The sequence below is a fragment of the Engystomops pustulosus genome, chromosome 6 (genome assembly GCF_040894005.1).
Source record: "Engystomops pustulosus chromosome 6, aEngPut4.maternal, whole genome shotgun sequence".
In the NCBI taxonomy this organism is placed as follows: domain Eukaryota; kingdom Metazoa; phylum Chordata; class Amphibia; order Anura; family Leptodactylidae; genus Engystomops; species Engystomops pustulosus.
In genome coordinates this window covers 23,466,042-23,491,655 of record NC_092416.1, presented here as the reverse complement: position 1 = coordinate 23,491,655, position 25,614 = coordinate 23,466,042, and the positions used below count along the sequence as shown (strand labels likewise).

General features: G+C 42.8%; 1 long non-coding RNA gene across 2 annotated transcripts in view; it reads left to right on the top strand.

Moving 5' to 3' along the window:
* Positions 1-24,787, top strand: part of LOC140065590 (uncharacterized) — a 30,333-nt gene extending 5,546 nt beyond the window's left edge. The window contains exons 5-10 of one of the 2 annotated variants that reach the window (XR_011847968.1): positions 7,138-7,167; positions 8,437-8,463; positions 15,788-15,823; positions 16,318-16,368; positions 21,686-21,737; positions 24,649-24,787. This is a non-coding gene — a long non-coding RNA (uncharacterized lncRNA). The remainder of the gene's footprint in view (positions 1-7,137; positions 7,168-8,436; positions 8,464-15,787; positions 15,824-16,317; positions 16,369-21,685; positions 21,738-24,648) is intronic. The other variant, XR_011847969.1, reaches the window with a different exon arrangement.
* The last annotated feature ends 827 nt before the right edge of the window (positions 24,788-25,614 follow it).

The following is a 25,614-nucleotide window of genomic DNA, read 5'->3' as shown; positions in this document are numbered from 1 at the left end:
TCTTAGTCAACCACATGGTCGTTTGGATGAGGTCTTTGGGTGCCAGAGCCTGAAAGGCTTCTTGCTTCTGCACTTTTACTATTTTCCAAGTTAATTTTATTTACTCAGCCTTGTTTTTGTGATGTTTAAACCGAGGCTTATCGATGACTGCCAGCCAGCCTCCAGTAGTATACAGCCAGCCAGCCCCCAGTAGTATACAGCCAGCTCATAGTAGTATGCAGCCAGCCAGCCTCTTTTAGTATACAGCCAGCCCCTAGTAGTATACAGCCAGCCAGACCCTAGTAGTATACAGCCACCCTCTATCAGTATACAGCCAGCCACTAGTAGTATACAGCCAGCCAGCCCCCATGTAGTATACAGCCAGCCCCTAGTAGTATACAGCCAGCCAGCCCCTAGTAGTATAAAACCAGCCAGCCCCTAGTAGTATACAGCCAGACAGCCCCTAGTAGTATACAGCCAACCAGCCCCCAGTAGTATACAGTCAGCCCTTAGTAGTATGCAGCCAGCCAACCACCATCGAGTATCTAGCTAGCCCCTAGTAGTATACAGCCAGTTCCTAGTAGTATACAGCCAGCCAGCCCTTAGTAGTATGCAGCCAGCCAGCCCCTAGTAGAATCCAGCCAGCCAGCCCCTAGTGGTATACAGCCAGCCCCCAGTAGTATAGAGCCAGCCTGCCCCCTTTAGTATACTGCCAGCCAGCCCCTAGTAGTATACAGCCAGCCCCTAGTAGTATACATCCAGCCCTCAGTAGTTTACAGCCTGCCAGCCCCCAGTAGTTTAGAGCCTGCCAGCCCCTAGTAGTATACAGCCAGCCAGCCCCATGTAGTATACAGCCAGCCAGCCCCTAGTAGTATACAGTCATCCCCCAATAGTATATAGCCTGCCAGCCCCTAGTAGTATACAGCCAGCCTGTCCTCTGTACTATACAGCCAGCCAGCCCCTAGTAGTATACAGCCAGCCCCTTGTAGTATACAGACAACCAGCCCCTAGTAGTATACAGCCAGCCTGCCCCCAGTAGTATACAGCCTTCCAGCCCCCATGTAGTATACAGCCAGCCCCTAGTAGTATACAGCCTGCCCCCCCAGCATGTAAAAAAAATAAACTTATATACTCACCCTCCGATGCTCAGCACGGCTTCCCGATGTTGGCACGGCTCCCCGATGTCGGCGCGGCTCGTCTTCTTTCTTCTGTCTTCTTTAACAGCCGACATGGACGCATGTATACATGTATTAACAGCCCCTTTACTATGCATTATGTAAACACAAATGTTAACAATAATGTAATAAGGCAAATCACCTCTCCTCAGCAGTTGTAATGTGTTTCAAAACATAATCAAAAAGCAACATGTTACCGCAGCCTCATATGTCCACATCTGCCTGGGGTGTGACTAGAGGGCTTAAAAATGCAGGAGACAGCCTCAACCCAAAATTTTAAGTAGTGACCACTCCTGCATGTAACCCCCTCACATGGCTTGTGTCCTCTCCTGTATAATACCCCCTCACATGGCTTGTATCCTCTCCTGTATATATCCCCTCACATGGCTTGTGTCATCTCTTGTATATAACCCCTCACATGGCTTGTATCCTCTCCTGTATAGTATCCCCTCACTTGTCTTGTGTCCTCTCCTGTATATAAATCCTTACATGTCTTATGTCCTCTCCTGTATAGAATCCCCTCAGTTGTCTTGTGTCCTCTCCTGTAAATAACCCCCTCACATGGTTTGTATCCTCTCCTGTATATAACCCCTCATATGGCTTGTGTCCGCTCCTGTATATAAACCCTCATATGGCTTGTGTCCGCTCCTGTATATAACCCCTCACATGGCTTGCATCCTCTCCTGTATATATCCCCTCACATGGCTTGTATCATCTTCTGTATATAACCCCTCACATGGCTTGTATCCTCTCCTGTATATAACCCCCTCACATGGCTTGTATCCTCTCCTGTATGTAACCCCTCACATGGCTTGTGTCCTCTCCTGTACATAACCCCTCACATGGCTTGTATCCTCTCCTGTATATAACCCCTCACATGGCATGTGTCCTCTCCTGTATATAACCCCCTCACATGACTTGTGTCCTCTCCTGTACATAGCCCATCACATGGCTTATATCCTCTCCTGTATATAACCCCTCACATGGCATGTGTCCTCTCCTGTATATAACCCTCTCACATGGCTTGTATCCTCTCCTGTATATAACCCCTCACATGGCTTGTATCCTCTCCTGTATATAACCCCTCACATGGCTTGTATCCTCTCCTATATATAACCCCTCACATGGCTTGTGTCCTCTCCTGTATATAACCCCTCACATGGCTTGTATCCTCTCTTGTACATACCTCCTCACATAGCTTGTGTCGTCTCCTGTATATAACCCCTCACATGGCTTGTATCCTCTCCTGTATATAACCCCTCAAATGGCTTGTATCCCCTCCTATATATAACCACTCACATGGCTTGTATCCTCTCCTGTATATAACCCCCTCACATGGCTTGTATCCTCTCATATATATAACCCCCTCACATGGCTTGTATCCTCACCTGTATATAACCCCCTCACATGGCTTGTATCCTCTCCTGTATATAACCCCTCACATATCTTGTATCCTCTCCTGTATATAACCCCCTCACATGGCTTGTGTCCTCTCCTGTATATAACCCCTCACATGGCTTGTATCCTCTCCTGTATATAACCCGCTCACATGGCTTGTATCCTCTCCTGTATATAACCCTCACATGGCTTGTATCCTCTCCTGTATATAACCCCCTCACATGGCTTGTATCCTCTCCTGTATATAACCCCATCACATGGCTTGTGTCCTCTCCTGTATATAACTCCTCACACGGCTTGTATCCTCTCCTGTATATAACCCCTCACATGGCTTGTATCCTCTCCTATATATAACCCCTCACATGGCTTGTATCCTCTCCTATATATAACCCCTCACATGGCTTGTATCCTCTCCTATATATAACCCCTCACATGGCTTGTATCTACTCCTATATATAACCACTCACATGGCTTGTATCCTCTCCTGTATATAGCCCCTCACATGGCTTGTATCCTCTCCTGTATATAACCCCCTCACATGGCTTGTATCCTCTCCTGTATATAACCCCATCACATGGCTTGTGTCCTCTCCTGTATATAACTCCTCACACGGCTTGTATCCTCTCCTGTATATAACCCCTCACATGGCTTGTATCCTCTCCTATATATAACCCCTCACATGGCTTGTATCCTCTCCTATATATAACCCCTCACATGGCTTGTATCCTCTCCTATATATAACCCCTCACATGGCTTGAATCTACTCCTATATATAACCACTCACATGGCTTGTATCCTCTCCTGTATATAACCTCCTCACATGGCTTGTGTCCATGTGGATTTGAGACATTTGCAACAAAAAGTCTCAAAAAGAAGCCAAAATGGCAGGATAGGAAAAGCTGAACATATATCACAAGTAAAATGACAGGATCATACATAAGGTGCAAAAAAGAGCTGCCAAATGTCTAAAAAATTCACCAAAGAAAGAAAAAGCTATGATACATGTCCCCATATGGGATAATGGGAATAATGCAGTACACAAGAAAAGTATTGTGCCCGGGCTTCGCACATAGTGAGATTTCTCACTTATTCTAAACTAAGAAAATATACCTATACGCCAAGCAAATACGCCCCCTCCATGCCAGATGGGTATATAGGGGGTATAGTCGGGCACGGCTGTCGCTGTTCTTTAAGAAATACTATGCCAGGTTGGACCTGGCCTAAGCCTCTCGATGTATCTGACATGAGAAAGGGGCGTGGTCACAATCATTTGCCAGCCCTCCATATTGGGACATTTATGACCTTCCAGCCACTCTCGTGCTGCCAGACACATGAGGAGACTCCTGACGCTTGATTTTTCAGGTGGCCAAGTGCTATTCTCTATGCACGTTCCTAGTTTGCCTAACAATTTGCGCAGCAGGTTAACTTTCACCTGCAAAAGTCTGCCTGCAGCAGCCAGTGCACAAGAGTAAGACAGTTACAATCCCCGCCAGCCCCCACCTCTGGCCCCTGCACCCTCTTTATGCCCTGTTGGTGTAGAGAAGGCAGAAAGAGGGAAATAATACAATGGGTGATCACAATTGCGATTTTTACACTTCCACACTATTTTTCTGGCGTAGAAGCCCATGTCCCCCTATTTGTACATGTTTTTTGAAATTTGTTTGCAAATGTATCTGGACATGGCCAGCGGAGAGATATGGCTCAGTCAAAACTCGGTCTGGCTCTGTCTCAGCACCTTGCCCATGTATAATGTAAGTATAATGGTCGTGTATATGAGGCCTTTGTATATGTGATAGGCAGAGCACAAACAGGGATAAAATATCCTCAATTCTCATCAAATTGTGTTCATGAAGTTGAGAATTGTGCAATCCGGAGATTCCCTTTAAGGTACCAATAAGGGTTATTATATGTCAAGTTTTTGTTCTAAAATATGAGGATATTATAGACTCTTAGGCTACATGCACACTGCCGTTGCCTGTCGTACCGTAGCACGGCGGGCAGACAACAGCCCGCGGGGAGAGGAGAAGGAGGTGAGCGCTGCTCACCCCTGCCCCTATCCATAGGAACATATGGCGCACGGCGCCGTAACACGGGGAGAGATAGGACATGTCCTATATTTTCCTGGACTACGGAGCGGTACGGTGCCACACATGTGTTGTGAGCCCATAGAAATGTACGGGGGACGTATATCGGCCATATATATGTAGCCCGTATATATACAATCACCGGCCACTTTATTAGGTACACCTGTCCAACTGCTCGTTAACACTTAATTTCTAATCAGCCAATCACATGTCTGTAACTCAGTGCATTTAGGCATGTAGACATGGTCAAGACAATCTCCTGCAGTTCAAACCGAGCATCAGTATGGGGAAGAAAGGTGATCTGAGTGCCTTTGAACGTGGCATATGTCGCCCGTATATACACACTCACCGGAAGGTGAGTGGCAGAAGGGCTGGTCTGAGTATTTCAGAAACTGCTGATCTACTGGGATTTTCACGCACAACCATTTCTAGGGTTTACAGAGAATGGTCTGAAAAAGAAAAAACATCCAGTGAGCGGCAGTTCTGTGGGCGGAAATGCCTTGTTGATGCCAGAGGTCAGAGGAGAATGGGCAGACTGGTTAGAGCTGATAGAAAGGCAACAGTGACTCAAATCGCAACCAAGGTAGGCAGAAGAGCATCTCTGAACGCACAGTACGTCGAACTTTGAGGCAGATGGGCTACAGCAGCAGAAGACCACACCGGGTGCCACTCCTTTCAGCTAAGAACAGGAAACTGAGGCTACAATTTGTACAAGCTCAACGAAATTGGACAGTAAAAGATTGGAAAAACGTTGCCTGGTCTGATGAGTCTCGATTTCTGATGCGAAATTTGGATGGTAGAGTCAGAATTTGGCGTCAACAACATGAAAGCATGGATCCATCCTGCCTTGTATCAACGGTCCAGGCTGATGGTGGTGGTGTCATGGTGTGGGGAATATTTTCTTGGCACTCTTTGGGCCCCTTGGTACCAATTGAGCACCGGTGCCATGCCACTGCCTACCTGAGTATTTTTGCTGACCATGTCCATCCCTTTATGACCACAATGTACCCAATATCTGATGGCTACTTTCAGCAGGATAATGCGCCATGTCATAAAGCTGGAATCATCTCAGACTGGTTTCTTGAACATGACAATGAGGTCACTGTACTCAAATGGCCTCCACAGTCACCAGATCTCAATCCAATAGAGCATCTTTGGGATGTGGTGGAACGGGAGATTCGCATCATGGATGTGCAGCCGACAAATCTGCGGCAACTGTGTGATGCCTTCATGTCAATATGGAGCAAAATCTCTGAGGAATGCTTCCAGCACCTTGTTGTATCTATGCCACGAAGAATTGAGGCAGTTCTGAAGGCAAAGGGGGTCCAACCCGCTACTAGCATGGTGTACCTAATAAAGTGGCCGGTGAGTGTATGTCCCCCATACATGTGTGTGAATGTAGCCTTTAGATACATATACACACTTATACACCGATATATACATTTATACACTTACACAGATGTGTCCCAGTAGCTTCTGACCACATGGGGGAAGTACGCGGCAAAATTGGAGATGAGAGATCCCTAGTCCCATCATTCTGCTGTCCAATGATGTTAGTGACTAGAGGGGCGAACACATTTTTGTGCTATCACTATTTTATGTATATTTATTTATTCATCTTTTTTCTCTTTTATTTTTCCTTTTTTTTTTAATTTCACTGGACCTTTTGGAAATGTATTTTTTAATTTCCTTTTCTTTTACATTTCAAGCAAATCTGTCACCATCTGTCATGTTTAGTAGCTGACAGATTTATAAGAACCTGATATATGCTGATTTAAATGTTTTTGTCAGCATTCTGAATCATTTCAATACTTCATAAAACTTTATCTCACATAACCTGGCTCCCTGCCAGCCGTGTGAGGTTACTTGCCTTTGTCTCCTCATATATTCTTCCTCGCCTCCACACCACCCCCCTCCCTCTCCTGCCTTCTCAATGCACATGCCAGGAGGTGGGGAGGGGGAAGGAGCTGCCTGAGACGCAGGATGCAGTTAGTTTAGAAATATGTATAAAAAAAACCTAAACTAATTTCTAAACCCTGATTTTAATAGAAATGATTGGACCCATTAATATTCGGGTCTGGCAGGTTTGGCCACCTACCTGTATGCACTTGCAGCCTGTAATTAGAGGTGGCCTTCTTGTTCCCCATTGTGTCCCGGCCACTATGATCATCATTGCCAATTCCATCCAGGAGGTGGCACGCAGCATTTAAAGGATAACACCTACAACTGTTGTCAGCACCGATCCTGGGTGTTACCGATGTGAGGGTGAACCTAACCTAATTTTCTGACTGAAGTCCAGGTTTGTGTTCTGTTTACCCAAACCTTAAATGTTTAGAACGAACCCGAACCAGAATGTTCTGCTCATCAATATTCTCTGGTTCCCAATTTCTGCATCAGGACAGATTTATAAAAATGAGACAACTGGTAATAAAGGAAAGATATATTGGGTGACTATTAAGAAAAAGCCGGATAACCGACATGTTTTTCTTTTGCTTCTGCAGAACCATTATTTGAATTGTTGATAAAACTAGGTGAGTAAGATATTTATCTGTTTTCTGTGTAAATAATAATAAGAAATATTTTTTAGTAAAATTAACATTTTCATTTCCAAGATATGTATAAAAGTTGAATTCCATGATTCTGTGCCACGCTGCAGGGAGACCTCCGGGTCACTATCTGTGGTCCTGTGTAAGTTACACGTGGCCAAGGGTTTATAGACCCTGTTATACAGCAGCAGAAGACAGGCAGGAGAATCTTCAGGAATAAGCGGAGTTCTAGGTTGGATCATGATTGTAGAGTTGGTGGTCAAGGTCTACCTGGTGACCGGCAGTAGGAATCAGAATAAACCTGGTCAACACCAAGACTTAGCACAAGTACAAGGGAACAGTCAGAATACAGAGGGGAAAACCATCTCCGGCACTACCAGTGTAGGACTTTATATTGCTCAGGAGTAGAGATGAGCAGACCATACGTTCCCGTTCATGTTTGGCCGAGTGACCAGGACATGTTGCCGGATTGGACGCTTAACAGCCAATGTAGTAAATTGAGGCAACTACCAACAAGCCATAGCTACAGGTTTCCCTCTGGCCAATCATAGCCATGACTAGTTACCAAGGCATCAATCTCCTGGAGCGGCTGTTCAGCTGCCAATATTTCTGGGTCACATTGCCGAACCCAAACCCAGAATGGGAACATAGGGTCCACTCATCTTATTAGTTAATTTTATTGGCCAGTAGTGAAGAATACTTGTAGACTCTACACATCTTTAAAACAGTTTACACCACCAACAGTGTTTATATTTTTTATGGATATTAATTTTTCAGGAAACCAAATCAATACCCAAAACCGATACCTTATTGCAAAGTCCTTGAGATACAGTTATTATATTGTTGGGAGAGGCTCTGCAGATGCAGCTCCAATCACTGACTATGTTTTAACAAGTCATTAGCATCTGAAGTGAGAAATCCTTCCAGCCTCTCAACATGACTCACCTCAGGGAAAAAGTGACTCTTCTAAGCTCATTTGCATTGAATAAAAAAAGAGAATGTAAAAAGGATATGTCATACTCTATACGAAGGTGATTTCCATTGAGTTTTGTAAATTCCAGTATAAAGTGTCCTTTATCTCCTATTAAGTGTCTTAGAAGGTTTGATAAACACTCCAAAGTGATTCTATGATCACAGCTTGTGGGTGAAGGTCCCAATGGAAGGACACATCCAGATCAGATCTGATCAATTATCAAGAAATATTTTATGTTAAATCAAATCACAAAAAAGTAATCCCTTCTGTCTCCATTCCAGGTACAGATCCAGACCTCGTGGCTGCAGGTAGGTGTCAAGAAGAAATATCAATTGAGTTTGAGACTTGATGACATGAAATCCCAGGACAATGTTTTGTGATAACTGATGGGGGAGAAGCTTTTTGTAGTATTATAGTCAGGAGGCTCATTCCTGTCCCTTTGTAGCTTCCTAAATATTCTCATCCTCAATGTTTACAACCACAAGGTGGATTTATCATACACTGAAAGACTCTGGCTGTAACCTGTCCCAGGTACCGGTGCAGGGGCCGTCCCACTCCACCACCGGGCACCGCCCCTTCTCGCCCCTACACTCCCACTTGGCTAACAGGAACTCTATGACCTATTGATCAGTTATTTGTTTATTCATTTATATAAACTTACTAGGGAAGGGGGAGTTGGAATGTTTACATTTTTAAAAAACTTTATTTCTATATTTATTCAAGTCTCCTCCGATGTTTAACCCCTTATCACCGACACTAGTTTTCATCTCAATGACCAGACTCGTTTTTTCAATTCTGACATGTCTCACGATAATTGGTTATAACTTCGGAACGCTTTAACATATCCCGGTGATTTTGAGAATGATTTCTCGTGACACATTGTACTTCATGTTAGTTATAAAATTTAAGTGATAAATTTTGCGATTCGTTCTGAAAAAAAGTGAAAATTTGGCAAAAGTTTGTAAAAATTCTTCATTTTCCAAGTTTGAAATGTTCGGCTTTCCAGACAGGAAGTAAAACTACCCAAAAAGCTTGATAATTAACATTTACAGAATATCTGCTTTATGTTGGGATGATATTTTATGCTTCCTCTCACTTTTCTAGGATGTTATGAGGTGCAGAACTTTAGGTGCGATTTTTCTCATTTTCATGAAAATTGCCAAAACTCACATTTTGAGGGACAACTCAGCTTTCAAGTGACTTTGAGAGGCCTAAATAATAGTAACACCCCATAAATTACCCCACTATAGAAACTTCACCCCTCAACATATGTAAAACAACTTCTATTAAATCCATTAACCCTTTAAGTGTTTCACATGGGTTAAAACAATATGGACCTGCGATTTAGAAACTCTAGAATTTTTTTGGAAAATACATTCATTTAGGCCAAACTGACAGTTTCAGAATAAATTAAATGATGAACCGCACTGCTACGTTTGATGCCAAATTCCTCCCGAGTGTACTGATACCCCATATGTGGTGGTAAACTGCTGTACGGGTGCACGGCCAAGTATAGAATGAATGGAGGCGCGATTCACTGCAGATTTGTTTTGTCACATTGTACGACCTGTAAATTTTTATTTTTTTTGGTAATGCAAACATATGAGGCTTATTATTTACGGGATGAGATACAATGTATAGATAATTCATTTTGGGGGTCTAAAGTTTATTCATGAGATTTTATTAACTATTTCAAGGGGGACACAAACAAAATCATCAATTTTTATTTTGGATTTTTAGCATTCCCCCCAATCCCCCCCCCCCCGCTCACCGTAACGTAAAAATAATATTTTATCTTTATTCTCTGGTTCACTACGATTGCGGTGATACCTCATTTATATAGTTTTTCTTATCTTTGCTCAATTTTCCTGACCAAAACCAATATTGGAGAAAATCGCATTGTTTTTACTATTGACAACTTTTTAGGGCCATAACTTCTGTATTTTTCTGTTGTCAGATCTGGTTGAGGGCTTATTTTTTGCGAAAAGAGTTGTTCTTTTCAGTCGTATCATATTAGGGAACGTAACTTTTTTTGATCACTTTTTAGAACATTTTTTGTGATGGTGTTTGATGAAAAATTGTATATTACGGGAAGTTTTTCGAGTTTTTTTTATGTCGTTCACCGAGCGGGTTCAATATTGATTTAGATTTATTGTACAGATTAATACGGACGCGGTGATACCAAATATGTACGTGTTTTGTGTTTTATATACTTTATTTGCACTTTATGTGTAACTGGGGAGATTATGGGACTTTTATTTTATTTATTTACTTAATTATATAATAAAATGATTTCATCTTTTTTTTTTTAACTTTTTTACATTTTCTACTTCTTGGCATGGTAAGCACACCGGGGGGGTCCGATCCACGCAGGACACTCTTACACGCCGCGGTCATGCTTGACCGCGGCGTGTAAGGGGTTAAACACCCGGGATCTGAGTTTTTCCGATCCCGGGTGTTAGTGCCGGGTCTGGGCTGTAAGATCACAGCCCGACACCGGCACCAGCGAGACCTGGTGTCCCGAAATCTTCTTCTGACGTGCTGCCGTAGAAAGGTGTACGCGTCAGAAGAAGTACCCTTAATGACCACTGTAAAAAGCCGATAGGGCGGTCATTAAGGGGTTAAACCCTAGGGGGGGGGCTGTTTGCATACATTATATACAGACATACAACTGTAAAGCACAACATTGGACCACATTTACTTACCCATCCTGTCCAAGAAAGTGCATTTTCCAACCGGAATGGACTGTGCTGCGATTTACTAAGATCGTGCGCCATCTGAATCTTAAATCCTGTGCGTAGTCCGAATCAGTCGGATTGTCCGACGGCCCGCCCCTCGACTTCTGTCACATGAAAGCAGTGCAGCTGTGCCAAAATCTGATCGCGTGCAACACAATCCCCTGGTAAATACTTGTCACAGTGGTGCAAATCCCGAAAACTTCGAAAATATGATCCGTGGTCCCTTAGTAAATAAGCCCTATTGTTACGGTACTGCTTATCTATAATATAATAATATATAATTATATATATATATGTATATATATATATATATAAAAAATTTTTAGCTAGTGACAGGTTCCAATAGCCTATGCTATGCTGATTTTGCCTTTGTCAGCATTCTGAAACATTTCAGTGCTTAATAAAACTTTATTTCACATTAACTGGCTCCCTACCAGCTTTATGTGGTAAGTCCAGGGGGAGGGGCAGCTCCTGCATCAACCTCTTTTGCCTGTGTCTCAGCATCCCCTTCCCTCCCCTGCCTGATAAATAGATATAACAGAAAGTGTCAGATGAAGCTGGAGGAGAGTGGATGCCAGAAGACTGAAACACATGCACACAGGCTGCTGCAGCTGCCCCTCACCCACTCCTGGGACTCACCATATGCTGCTGGCAGGGAGCCAGGTAATGTGAAATAAAGTTTTATAAAGTACTGAAATTTTTCAGAATGCTGACATTTTTAAAATCAGCATAGCTTATGCGATTGTAACCTGTCAGCAGCTAAAAATTATTTTCTTGTGACAGGATTGTTTTCAGTCTTTAGAGACAAAATCTGGATAGTCTAATCAGAGCCGATTCTAGCTAATTTGCTGCCAGAGGCGAAAATTAAAATGTCGCCCCCGTGTCATCGTCCTGTTCAGTATAGTTTTTATAATGTTTTCATACATTTAAAAAAATTAACACCTTCTGTACAAAAAACAAATTCTTCCTTTTGCCATGTTCTGGCACTAATAACTTTTTCATACTTCAGTGCATGGAGCTGTGGGTAGTGTCATTTTTTTTTTTGCGAATTTCGATGACGTTTTTAATACTATCATTTTCAGGACTGAATGGCCTTTTGATCACTTTTTATAGAATTTTTTATATTTTTCAAAATGGCAAAAAAGTGGCATTTTCGACTTTTGGCGCCATTTTCCCTTACGGTGTTAAACACCGGGAAAAATCGCTAATATATTTTGATATATCGGACATTATGGGATGATACCAAACATGTTTATGATTCTTACTGTTTATTTGCTTTTATATGTGATCTAGGGAAAGGGGGTGATTTAAACTTTTACTTTTTTTACTATTTTTTCATATTTTTAAAAAACATTTTTTAGTTGTGAGCTCTCTCCACAAACCCTTTGCAGCACGAGGGCGATATAGTTCGTCCACGGTCACGAAGGTGTTAATGAAGTGTTTTGTTTTCATATACTCTGCTTGTTGTGGAAACTACTTTTACTTATATGAATTGGCAACCAATCACAGAGCAGCTTTCATTTTAAGAGAGAACTTTTAGGAATGAAAGCTCTTCTGTGATTGGTTGTTATGGGTAACCAGCACAATTATTGCCTATGTTAGGCCTCATTCCTTCAGGGATGTGTGTACACGTGATACCTGTGCAGTATGTAAGGGGCAACCACTGGGGTAGATGCATCCAGGGGCAGTTACTGGACTATGTTCCCTCATGTGTTTTCCTTATGACCCTGTGAGATGTCATGTGCACAGACCTTGTATTCACCTGCCCAAGAAACCACCAAGAAAAATGAATTAAACCAAAGAAGACCAAATAAATATATCAAAGACAAATAATTGGGAATTAAATAACCAAATATTTATTTATAATCCCATCCCATGGCAGACCCCCGACTCACGAAGAGTCACCCTTCAGCACTCAGGAGAGGAAAAACCCCCTGTGGAGGAAACCTCTAGGGAAGCCATGGCTGAAGGATCGCCCTTCCTCTGGGCTTAGAGGGTTACTGCCAATAAATATCTGTCACCCAGGGAGTTGGGTGTCCAGAGATCTAGGGGTCCAGGCTCCATATGTCCAGGGGTCCAGGCTCCATACATCCAGGGGTCCAGGTTCCATACGTCCAGGGGTCCAGGCTCCATACATCCAGGGGTCCAGGCTCCATACGTCCAGGGGTCCGGGCTCCATACATCCAGGGGTCCAGGCTCCATACGTCCAGGGGTCCAGGCTCCATATGTCCAGGGGTCCGGGCTCCATATGTCCAGGGGTCCAGGCTCCATATGTCCAGGGGTCCACACGTCCAGGAGTCCAGGCTCCATACATCCAGGGGTACATAAATCCACGATTCTTCACACCTCAACATCTCACCACCCAGTGCCTGCCCCTATTGACCAGCACAGATATTTATACTTGAGGCAGGTGGACGTGGCAGCATGATGTGGCTTCTGATTGGCCACTTCAGGCAGGTGGGGCTGTATGATCTTGCTTCTGATTGGTCAGTTTCAGTGTCTAAGTGGGAATTGTGACATCAGTGCATCTATGACACAAAATTCTGAAGAATTAACCCTTTAATGTCTGACTAGAGGGGGAATTAAGTTGTCCTTGTCTCTTGTACAGTAGTATAATATATACATATTTACAAGTGACAGCCTCACAGACTCTTTCAATGTTATTTATTGGAGCACACAATAATTCAAGTTTTTTGGGAAAAAAATATGATATAATAATCTTTATTCACACATATTATACAAGGCTGCAGATTTATCTGGGACCACGTAGAAATTCTTTCTTGTAATTGTGGGGTTTATTTTTGGGGATTCTTTCATAAGGATTGAGGTTAGTCCTATGATGAGTTGCGGGGAGGACAACCACCACTGTGGCCAATCCTATGTGATCTTAGGGCTCATGCACAGACATGATGTGGGGTCGTGTCAGTGGTTATTACACATCCCAATGTATTTCTATGGATTCTACTGAACCGACTACCAAGAGGCACAAAACAAAGAGGGTCTTTAATATTTTTTTTTTTCTGTTTCTGGGGGGGGGGGACAATGGGGGAAATATCAGGGGGAAAGGAGAGGCCACAATATGAAGGGGAGATGAGGGGCCACAATATGAGGGAGACATGAGGGGCCACAATATGAGGGAGAGATGAAGGGACACAATATCAAGGGGAAAGGAGGGGCCACAATATAAAGGGGAGATGAGGGGCCACAATATGAGGGAGAGATGAGGGGCCACAATATGAGGGAGAGATGAGGGGCCACAATATGAAGGGGAGATGAGGGGCAACAATATAAGGGAGAGATGAGGGTCCACAATAAGAGAAAGAGATAAGGGGCCACAATATGAGGGGAGATCAGAGAGGGGTGGTTGGGAGGCGACACAATATGAGGGGGAGATGAGCAGGTCCCAATATTAGGAGGGGAGGAGGGGGGCCACTTAGAAGTTGCACATGACATTAAGAGGAGCATCACAGACTGCAGAGCAGAGAGAAAGAACCTGATAACCTAGCTGGACAATATGGGGGATGCAGGGCCGATTGTAGCCCTTTGGCTGCCTGAGGCAAAAATTCAAATTGTCTCCTGAGATCAGTATATTCTCCCTCTCCAGGAGGTGGAGGATACAGCTCACTCCAATACCCGAGGTGCAGCACAGCCACCATCACCCTTCTCCCCCTTCTTCTCTGACGAACTGCAGTAATTTCTTGCATTAACATGGAGGGCTCGGAACAGAGTATGAACAGGGGCAGAATAAGTGGCAGCTATTTGTCCTCACTTTTCCCCAATGGCCTGGTCAATAGAGTATAAATAAGCCCCTGCCTGGCTCCTGCTATCACACAGGGCTAGATACTGCTAAAAGCTCTTCTCTTTCACTCGGGACAGGAGAAGGTCACATGACCTTCTATTGCCAGTTAAACCTTTAAGGACTAAGCCTATTTTGACCTTATGCACACAGCCAGATTTTTCTAATCTGACATGTGTCAACTGTCAATATATATTGTAATAACATTGGAACACTTAAATATACCGAGTTGTTTTGAGATCGCAGATGGGAGAGGTATGCAGCTGGGCAGTGAAGGGGTTAATTGAATGTGGTGTGCAGGTGATTTATGGTGTGTAGGGTCACTCTAGACATTTGATCTCCTTCCTCTGTGAAGTAGAATGAGGAGATCGGATACTGATAAGGTGAGTTCAGCCAGGGAAAGCTGCTTTCTGCTGTGATTTGTCTGTCTGTACTAAATGACCAGTCACAGCAATCACATGAGGGGGGGGGGATTCTATTCTTCCCCTGACATGTTGCTTAGAGCCTTGGCTCTCAGATACTACAGGATCGGTCCTGTTACCCTGCGTTTTGTCAGAGTGACAGACAGAAGTCATGACGTTCCACAATGTCATGGTGTCTTTATGCACTGCTGCAGATAATGTTGGGGAACGTCATGGTGGCTTGAGGGGTTAATTGGTTCCTAGCTAACAGGATCCTAACTAAATACCATATGACCTGTGCAGGGGGGAGCAGAGAGCAGCCAGCAGGAACTTCTGCTGGGTGATAGATCAGGTCACGGGCTGCCTCCTAAATATCCCAGGCTGCCATTCTGCCACCTCTGATATCTGCCGCCTGAAACAAGATTTCATCCTGCCTCATGCCAGATGCAGCCCTGAGTGGAATCATCAATGGAAATATTCTCTGGGTATGGAAAGTTATTCATCAGCCTCCTTATCTGTCTGAGGTGGACAGACCTTAGAAGGCTTTCAGATACACTGCTCCCTACAGGAGAAAAAGAAGAAAAAATATGCAGAGAAGCTTCAATAATCAGTAAAGCTTAAAAAGTTAGGAACATGTGTAAGGCAATTAAACAATTCATGGATGATTGATTGGAATATTTTTTGTTAATTTTTACAGGAATTTCATTGTCGATAAGGGCACCTTCGTTTATTAGTAAGTATAATGGGAGCCATTGTAAGTATGTGTTATCCAAGCTTTTAGTGTGAAACTTATTGGGGCTCATTTATCTGACGCCAGTTTTCTGTCAGACTTTGAACATTCTTTCATGTGCAAACTGCTTGCACGGGTATTTAAGAAGTGTCCATGCCATATGTGCAAAAAATGACTCTTCAAGGCTCTTTTTATATAACTTGAGGCTCTTTGCATATGACTTTAGAGCTGTTTTGTAGGTTAATGTGCTACATTTAAGATAAAATGAATGTTATAAAGGATTTGAGGGTTTGCTAGCGCTACGTTTACAAACACAAACCTAGCACACGGGGGCGGGCCTTGTCCCGATCGCAGTAGCGTTTCCAGTGATCGGTAACCAATCGCATGTGGTAGGCTAGCGGTGCCTGTGACCGCACCCTCAGTTGAGTTTGGTAAATTCTGGTACTATGAGTCACGGCAGGGATGATAAACACTCGATTATTTTTCTATAATCACAGATTTTGGATGAAGGTTCCTTATTTTTAATCTGACCTGCGTCTCTTCCTGTGGTAAGAAGTTAAAGTGTTGAAAAAAGTCACAATGTTTTGTCATGGAAAACTTTTGCCATTTGTCTTAATTCAATTTGTATATTTTTTTGTTAAGTTATTTTTATCGGATGCTTGAAGATTTAAAAAAAACTATATTTTAGGTGACCAATGTTCTTTGGACGTTCCCTATAGAGGCTTATGTACTATCACCCCCTCTCAAGTAATACCATTTTATGAACTTAAGGGGAACCTGTCACTAGAGCGCTATTTTTGAAAGGTGATAGGTTCCAATAGAAACAGAAAAGTCCTTATCGCACGTGTTTTTACATCATCTCTAAGTTACTTAGTTTTAGTAATATCTGATTATAAAATGCACCTGATTCCCTGTGAGCTCGCGCATCATACTCCCGGGGGCTGTGCCTCTCATATTGCAATGGGCACCTGCTTGTTTGAATCTTTGCTCCGCTTGTCCCCCCACTCATTAGTATTCACCCCAAACCCCTCCCACATCCTCCCTCTATTCCTCCTCCCACCCATGGGCTCGCTGCAAAAGCAAACCTCGAGCTTCCCAGGTGAGCATTGTGATTCTGACATGCGCAGTGAGCAGCTAGGCGGCTTGCCGTACCTCACTGCCACTGCGCATGCGTCGCTTCATTCTCCGGCTTTCTAGGCACTGAGGAGGTACAAAAGCTCCCTGCAGTTACTATACGTCTTTGGTGCCTATAAAGCCAGCGTACGAAGCGTCTATGTCCATGAACAATTCCTAGTTAGAGATCACATGACCCTCTATCTGCGGTCATTTTATGGACAGGAATCTCTGGCTGATGGGGTAAAATACAGGAGACTTCACGTTACATATCAGGAAAGCAGAGCAGAACTATTACTAGATGTATATTGGTAAATAACCTAATATCCTGCTCCCCCCACCCTCACACACATTACATAAAACATGATGTAAAGTGTCCAACTCCTTTAAATCACCGATCATAACTGGGGTCATCTCTGGGTGGGCCCTGTGTGTCGTTGGCATAAAGCAAAAATTTATGGATGGCTTCAAAGTGCATCCTACTCTTAGCCATGCGGAAAATTGGGGTGTGGTACAATATGTCTGGGGTCCAATAGTCCCTGATTGTTGGCTCCTTTATTAGTCCCATAAGAAGTATTATACCCCAATATTTTTCCATTTCTGCTGCGGTGACAAGGGGCCCCCTGTTAGGTTGTGCATAAAAAGAAGTGGGGTTTGGGCAATATGCTGAGCAGCATAGAGATTAGTCTGGAATATGATTAAATTTATCAGCTCGTAATCAAAGAAAAATCTAGAAAAGTTCACGGATCTAAACCCTGTTGTGTCAAACTGTGTTCCAGGGTAATCTATACAGTCTTGAAACCTGAGGGGCAAATTATCTGGGGCCACCCATATGGGGTCAGTAGAAGCCCCAGGCACTTCGCCCACAGAAATCCTAGGGTACCTTCTCATAGGCTTTTCCAGTTCAGCGGAAGATGAGGGGGAGGAGAGGGAACAGAGGCCATCATCTCAGAGGTCGGCATGTTGTATGTCCCCAACAAAGTGTACATTTTCTGACAGTGTACACCTAATATATGGCACACAGAATTAAATTATATGAAGTGCACTAGACTACTCGGAGGTGCTACAGATGCACCTAGTCAGCAGTGGTGGAATAAGTGTTCCATGGGCCTTGGACTCTTCACACGACTAGGGCCCCCCAGCATCCAAATCAATGTGTGACTGGATGCGCATGCGCCAAACCCAGATCACCATGGATAAGTGAGCGCAGCTTAGTAAATTTGTATATTAGGGCAATTAAAAATGATAAAAATTTAGGGCGATCCTACTAAAGATTAGATGAAACTGCCACTGAATCACAGTTAATAGGTAGATGGGCTGACACACCGGATCATCAGGGCGAGAATGCTCATCTTAATGCGGCAGCGGCTGCTCAGTAGGATGAGCGTTATCTTCCTGAGGTTTCAAGCAGTTAAATACATGGTCCAGTCTAACACTTTCCATCAAATTTTTGGACTGTTTCGATAAATCTATAAATCTGCCACAATGGGGCTCATTTACAAAGTTTCCCGACGATTTCCGTTTTGCGCTGCATTGCGCCGGGAATTGTGTTGCATGCGATCGGATTTTGGCACATCGGCGCCAGCTTGCATGCGACAGAAATCGGGTCGTGGCCGTCGGACAACCCGACGGATACGGACAACGTGTAAGATTTAACATTTAGAATTGTGTCACAAGACACGCACTTTCATGCAACGGGAAGAAGAAGGTGAACTCCGGCGGACCTCGGCGGGGAAGCGGTGGATGCAGGAACTCGGGTGCACGATCTTCATGAATCGTGCCTGACTTCATCCTCGTCGGACCGTACGAAACAGGGATCGCGACAGGACCAGGTAAGTAAATTTGCCCCATTGTGTTCTATAGAAACTTCTGAAAAAAAGGGATCATATATCTTCCATTTTTCCAGTCTCTTTATTCCAAAACTTAAATGCTGAAACGGTAGAGGTCTTATCTGCCAAGGTCCAAGGTAGCTGGTTGGATACAGTCTGGTAAAGTAAGTTCACAGCCCAGATTTAGAATCTTGAACCTGGACACCATTGGTCAACAATTAAACCCTCTCTTCACAGATAATATTTAGCTGCATTACCAGTTATAGACAGTAGATGGCGGACAGATGAGATCAGTCTCTGCGGACATTTGCAGTCTAAAAGGAACACAATAGTTCATAATGACTGCATTGGCAGGGCCATTACAATTCTAATAAAGGACATGTGACAAATTTGCCAGAAAATGGTTCAGGGAATAAGCCAGAACACAAAAAATACAAACAGTGAAACAAATCTTTCTGTGACAATCTCAAAGTGTCTTTGTGGGAAGGAGGGCAGAAAATTTAGGATGTTTAGTGTTAGTGATTATTGTTATATACAGGAGGTCCCTGACTAAAGGACACCAGACGACTCCTACTTACAAATGGAACCCTCTGCCACATGTGACCTCTGGTGAAGTCTCGGGATGCAAATTTTTAGTCCCCGGCTGCAATGATCAGCTGTAAGGCATCTGTAGTGAAGATTCATTGTTTATCTTTTTTCCCTTGACATCCCAAAAATTTGAATATTGGATGTTCACAGGGAAAATAAACATTTTTATGTGGAGTTACAATTATACTACTTAACCCCTTATCACCGACACTATTTTTCAGCTCAATGACCAGACTCGATTTTTCAAATCTGACATGTCTCACGATAATTGGTTATAACTTCTGAACTTCTGAACACTTTAACATATCCGGGTGATTTTGAGAATGTTTTCTCGAGATACATTGTACTTCATGTTAGTTATAAAATTTAAGTGATAAGTTTTGCGATTCGTTCTGAAAAAAAGTGAAAATTTGGCAAAAGTTTGTAAAAATTCTTCATTTTCCAAGTTTGAAATGTTCTGCTTTCCAGACAGGAAGTAAAACTACCCAAAAAGCTTGATAATTAACATTTCCGCAATGTCTGCTTTATGTTGGGATGATATTTTATGCATCCTCTCACTTTTCTAGGATGTTATGAGGCGCAGAACTTTTGGTGCGATTTTTCTCATTTTCATGAAAATTGCCAAAACTCATATTTTGAGGGACAACTCAGCTTCCAAGTGACTTTGAGAGGCCTAAATAATAGTAAAACCACATAAATTACCCCACTATAAGAGTTCACCCCTCAACATATGTAAAACAACTTCTATTAAGTCCATTAACCCTTTAAGTGTTTCACATGGGTTAAAATAATATGGACCTGCTATTTAGAAACTATGGAATTTTTTTTTGGAAAATACATTCATTTAGGCCAAACTGACAGTTTCAGAATAAATTAAATGATGAAACAAACTGCAAAGTTTGATGCCCAATTCCTCCCGAGTGTACTGATACCACATATGTGGTGGTAACTGCTGTACGGGCGCACGGCCGGGCATAGAATGAATGGAGGCGCCATTCACAGCAGATTTGTATTGTCACATTGTACATCCTATACCTTTTTATTTTTTACAGGATGAGATACAATGTATAGATAAATAATTTTGGGAGTCTTTAGCTTATTCATGAGATTTTATTAACTCTTTCAAGGGGGACACAAACAAAATCATCAATTTTTATTTTGGATTTTTAGCATTTCCCCCCCCCCCCCGCTCACTGTAACATAAAAATAATATTTTATCTTTATTCTCTAGTTCACTACGATTACAGTGATACCTCATTTATATAGTTTTTCTTATCTTTGCTTAAAAATTGCTTAATTTTCCTGAGCAAAACCAATATAGGAAAATATTGCATTGTATTTACTATTAACAACTTTTTAGGGCCATAACTTCTGTATTTTTATGTTGTCAGACCTCGTTGAGGGCTTATTTTTTGTGAAAAGAGTTTTTCTTTTCAGTCGTATCATATTAGGGAACGTAACTTTTTTTTATCACTTTTTAGAACATTTTTTGTGATGGTGTTTGATAAAAAATTGTATATTACGGGAAGTTTTTCGAGTTTTTTTTTACGTCGTTCACCGAGCGGGTTCAAGATTGGTTTAGATTTATTGTACAGATTGATACGGACGCGGTGATACCAAATATGTAAGTGTTTTTGTGTTTTATATACTTTATTTGCATTTTATGTGTAACCGGGGAGATTATGGGACTTTTATTTTATTTATTTATTTATTTATTTAATTATATAATAAAATTATTTCATCTTTTTTTTTTTTACTTTTTTACATTTTCTACTTCTTGGCTTGAACAAACGATCATCCGATCACTTATTCAAGCCTTTACATTGCAATACACTTGTAGAGTAGCTGGAAGCCCTGGGTCACTCGTCGGAACCTGGGGCTGCGGCAGGAGGGATCGGATCCCCCGGTAAGCACACCGGGGAGGTCCGATCCACGCAGGACACGCTTACACACGTTTTTCCGATCCCGGGTGTTAGTGCCGGGTCTGGGCTGTAAGATCACAGCCCGACACCGGCACCAGCGAGACCCGGTGTCCCAAAATCTTCTTCTGACGTGCCGCCGTAGAAAGGCGTTGCGTCAGAAGAAGTACCCTTAATGACCGCCGTAAAAAGCCGATGGGGCGGTCATTAAGGGGTTAAATTATATATAAAAGTTAAAATATACTAGTTCTGACTTATGTACAAATTCAACTTATGAACAAACCTACAGAAACTTCCTTGTATGTTACTTCTGCTTCGTCAGTCCCCGGGGATGAAAATGTGAAGCAGAAAGTTAGGTTATTATGAGATACACAAGACGACCTAATGGATTTACTGTTTGCATTATATTTTTATAGGTAATTAGTAAGAGATAACAGCAAAGACTGAAAACTGATTATTGTGATTTTTGTGAGTAAATCTACATTTATTTCCTATTATCTATCTTTCTATATTTGTCAACAAATTTAAAGAGAAACAGTCACCAGGGAGCCGCACAAAAAGCACTCACAGTACCTGTTAGATGTCTTTACACATGTACCACTGATGCATCTATACATGGGATTAAAGACATTGGGGCACATTTACTTACCCATCCCTGTGCGTTCCCCGAGGTGCGTTGTCCTACGAGAATGCACTGTGCCATGATTCACTAAGATCGTGCCCCCGATATCCTACATGTGTCGTTTCCCCGCTCAGGTCCAACGGAGTTCACCTTCTTCTTCCCGGTGTATGTAAGTGCTTGGCTTTGACACAATTTAAATGTCAAATCACACTCCCCCAGTCCGAATCAGTCAGATCGGGAATGGTTTCTTATATAGCAGAGCCGAAAAATAGATCCACTGTCTCTCACTCACTGCTCCCCCACCCTCAGGAATTTCAGCACCAGTGAGGAGGGTAGCATGACTGTACATTGCAGCTGCCCGTCACCATGACTGTACACTGCAGCTCCCCGCCTCCATGACTGTACACTGCAGCTGCCCGCCACCAGGACTGTACAGTGCAGCTTCCCGCCTCCATGACTGTACACCGCAACTGCCCACCTTCATGACTGTATACTGCAGCTGCCCGCCTCCATGACTGTACACTGCCGTTTCCCGCCTCCATGACTGTACACTGCAGCTCCCTGCCTCCATGACTGTACACTGCAGCTTCCTGCCTCCATGACTGTACACTGCCGTTTCCCGCCTCCATGACTGTACACTGCAGCTCCCTGCCTCCATGACTGTACACTGCAGCTGCCCACCTCCATGACTGTACCCTGCAGCTCCCCACCTCCATGACTGTACACTGCAGCTTTCTGCCTCCTAGACCGTACACTGCAGCTTCCTACCTCCATGACTGTATACTGCAGCTGTCCGCCTCCATGACTGTACACTGCAGCTCCCCACCTCCATGACTGTACAATGCAGCTGTCTGCCTCCATGACCATACACTGCAGCTTCCTACCTTCATGACTGTATACTGCAGCTGGCCGCCTCCATGACTGTACACTGCAGCTCCCCACCTCCACGACTGTACACTGTAGCTGTCCGCCTCCTTGACTGGAACAGCGGAATTAGTAAAAGCATTTCTTACAAGAATGGTAGCCCTTGTATAGAGGCATCATTGGAACATGTGTAAAGACATCTAAAAAGTTCTATATTTAGTTTGTTGGAGGGGGTCCCTACTGACATGCATCCCCCTCTAAGTTATGTTTCTTATTAAATATTTGTAGACCGGTTGAAGTCACATTGCAACTGTCTTGGCTTCAGCTATTTTGCAAGCTTTTTTCCAAGGGGGATTTTTTCATCTGGTTTCATAGTTAATCCCAAAACAAAAATTTGTATATTCACTAAGTCACTATTTCATTAATCACTATCTAAAAATAGATTCTAGATTAGTGATGGTAAATACACAGAGGCCAGGAAACGGCTGTTCAAGCAAATGTTGCAAAAATAGCATGAACCATTTGTCAGGGGGAGGCGTCCTAAATGAACCTGGAATTTGGGAGGATATCTGGGCCAAACTGTAGAATTGCAGGGAGTCTACAAAGAACACCGGACCATACAGTCAGACCTGGGAGACCTGGAAGGATACGTGAAGTGTTGTGTTAGTGCAAAGACAAAAAAATGAACCCTGCACAACCAATAAAGGGTATCTACGTAATGCCAAAACACAAAAATGAGTACAAAACACAGGAGAAAACACTATGGGGCAGATTTATCAAGCTGTCTGAAAGTCAGAATATTTGGCCATGGCAACCAATCACAGCTCAGCTTTCATTTTACCAGTGCTCATGAATATTTTAAAGGGGAGCTATGATTGGTTCTCTGCGCTGGATTCGGGTCCGGACGGGATTCACTAAGGTAGTTCCTCCGCCGTCCACCAGATGGCGCTGCTGCGCTGAAAAGCATAGTAAGGCGCTGGAGTTCACCGACCCGGGCTGAGTGAAGGTAAGTGCAAGCTCCACGACAGTTTTTTTTTTTTTTTAAATGCGGGGGTTTTTCCAAATCCATCGGGTTTTCGTTTGTCCACGGCCCCCGATTTCCGTTGCGTGCATGCCAGCGCCGTTGCGCCACAATCCGATCGCGTGCGCCAAAATCCCGGGGTAATACAGGGGAAATCGGCGCAAATCGGAAATATTCGGGTAACACGTCGGGAAACCGCAAATCGGGCCCCTAGTAAATGACCCCCAATGTGTTATATGGCAAACAAAGAATAAGAAAGTTTATTTAAAGAGATACAAAAAAACACACACCACACGGACCATAATAAAAACAATTAAAACGCACACAAGTTGCTTCGAATGGGTATACAGAGCAACAAAACACCTCCTATTAAGGTCAAATGTGACCCTCGCCATCCCAAGGTGATTATAGTACTGTAAACATATTCACGCTGTAAAAAGAACCGCTGAGATATAAAATGTCCTGACAAGCCAATGGGTAAAGCATCAGATACTAGGTTAATAATAAGACCTGGCAGAAAGATAGTAACAAAAACAACAATAATGAATTGAAAATCCCTATTATATGTTACAAATAAGGCAGCGGTAAATTCGGTCACAAAAAAGAAGGAATCACAGCATCAATTCAGGATGGTGGAGGTACAGGAGATGTGGGACACCCAATGCGCTACGTCTCCAAAAGGAGACTCCCTCACTTAGTATTGGGTTAGGTGATCGCTGGACTCTGACATTACATATATCTCATATTTATCTAGAAAATGAAACTTTACACAAATTACTTTAGTTTGCAGATAAAATCTCTCCGCTCTGTAATTTCTTTATATGAAATAACAAAAATCATGAAATAACGAAATCCTTGTCTCTCTTTCGCAGATTTGGTGATTTGACGACCAAACTACAACTTTACCAAGAAATCTAATGCCTGGTAGAAACCAAGAAATCAGAAAAAATGTTATCAACTAAAATCAACATCACAATCAGGAATTTGGGGAGGGGGTGACAAATATCTCTGTATCAATTTATATATTAATTTAAATCTTAATTTACTTTCACTTGGAACTGAAATCAATGATCTTTAATTCTCTGATGAACTTGTAACCTAATGCAGTAAAATCAATAAAAATGATGCAACAATGAAATGTGTCATTAACATTCAATTCTTTAGGTTTACACTAATAATAATTACAAGAATGTTATAAATTATAATTATTATGTGATACCAGGACTGAAGCAGCTCAAAATATAAGCAGAGAAAGAAAACACTTCCACTGCTACAATGCAACAAATTAAGAAGATTCTTAACTTTAGTTATTAAGGAGAACAACTGCCAAGAGCAAAGCACTTATGGGGGTTGGTCTCTCTACCTCATGTTTTTTGTAATGGGTGTAAGTGGGGGGGGGGGATATTAGGTAATTTACATCTAGTAATAGTTCTGCTCCGCTTTCTTGATATGTAAAGTTAAGCCTCCTGTCTTTTACCTCATCATCCAGAGATTCCTGACCATAAAATGGCCACAGATGGAGGGTCATGTGATCTCTAACTGTCCTTGAGCAATCGGCAGTAAGAGATCGCATGACCTTCCTCGATGATCTTCACGAAAAAATCTCATTCGCTTTTTTGCAGAGATATTGGGGCACATGTATCATAGTTTGGTCTCTCTGAGGTGCATTTGAGAGACATTTGGAGGCTAGTTTTTGTACCTTATGTATGATCCTGTCTTTTCACTTGTGATACATTTTCAGTTTTTCCTATGCTGGCAGGCATAAATTTTGGCTTCTGTTTGAGAATTTTTGTTGCAAATGTCTCATATCCACATGGACACAAGCCACGTGAGGGGTT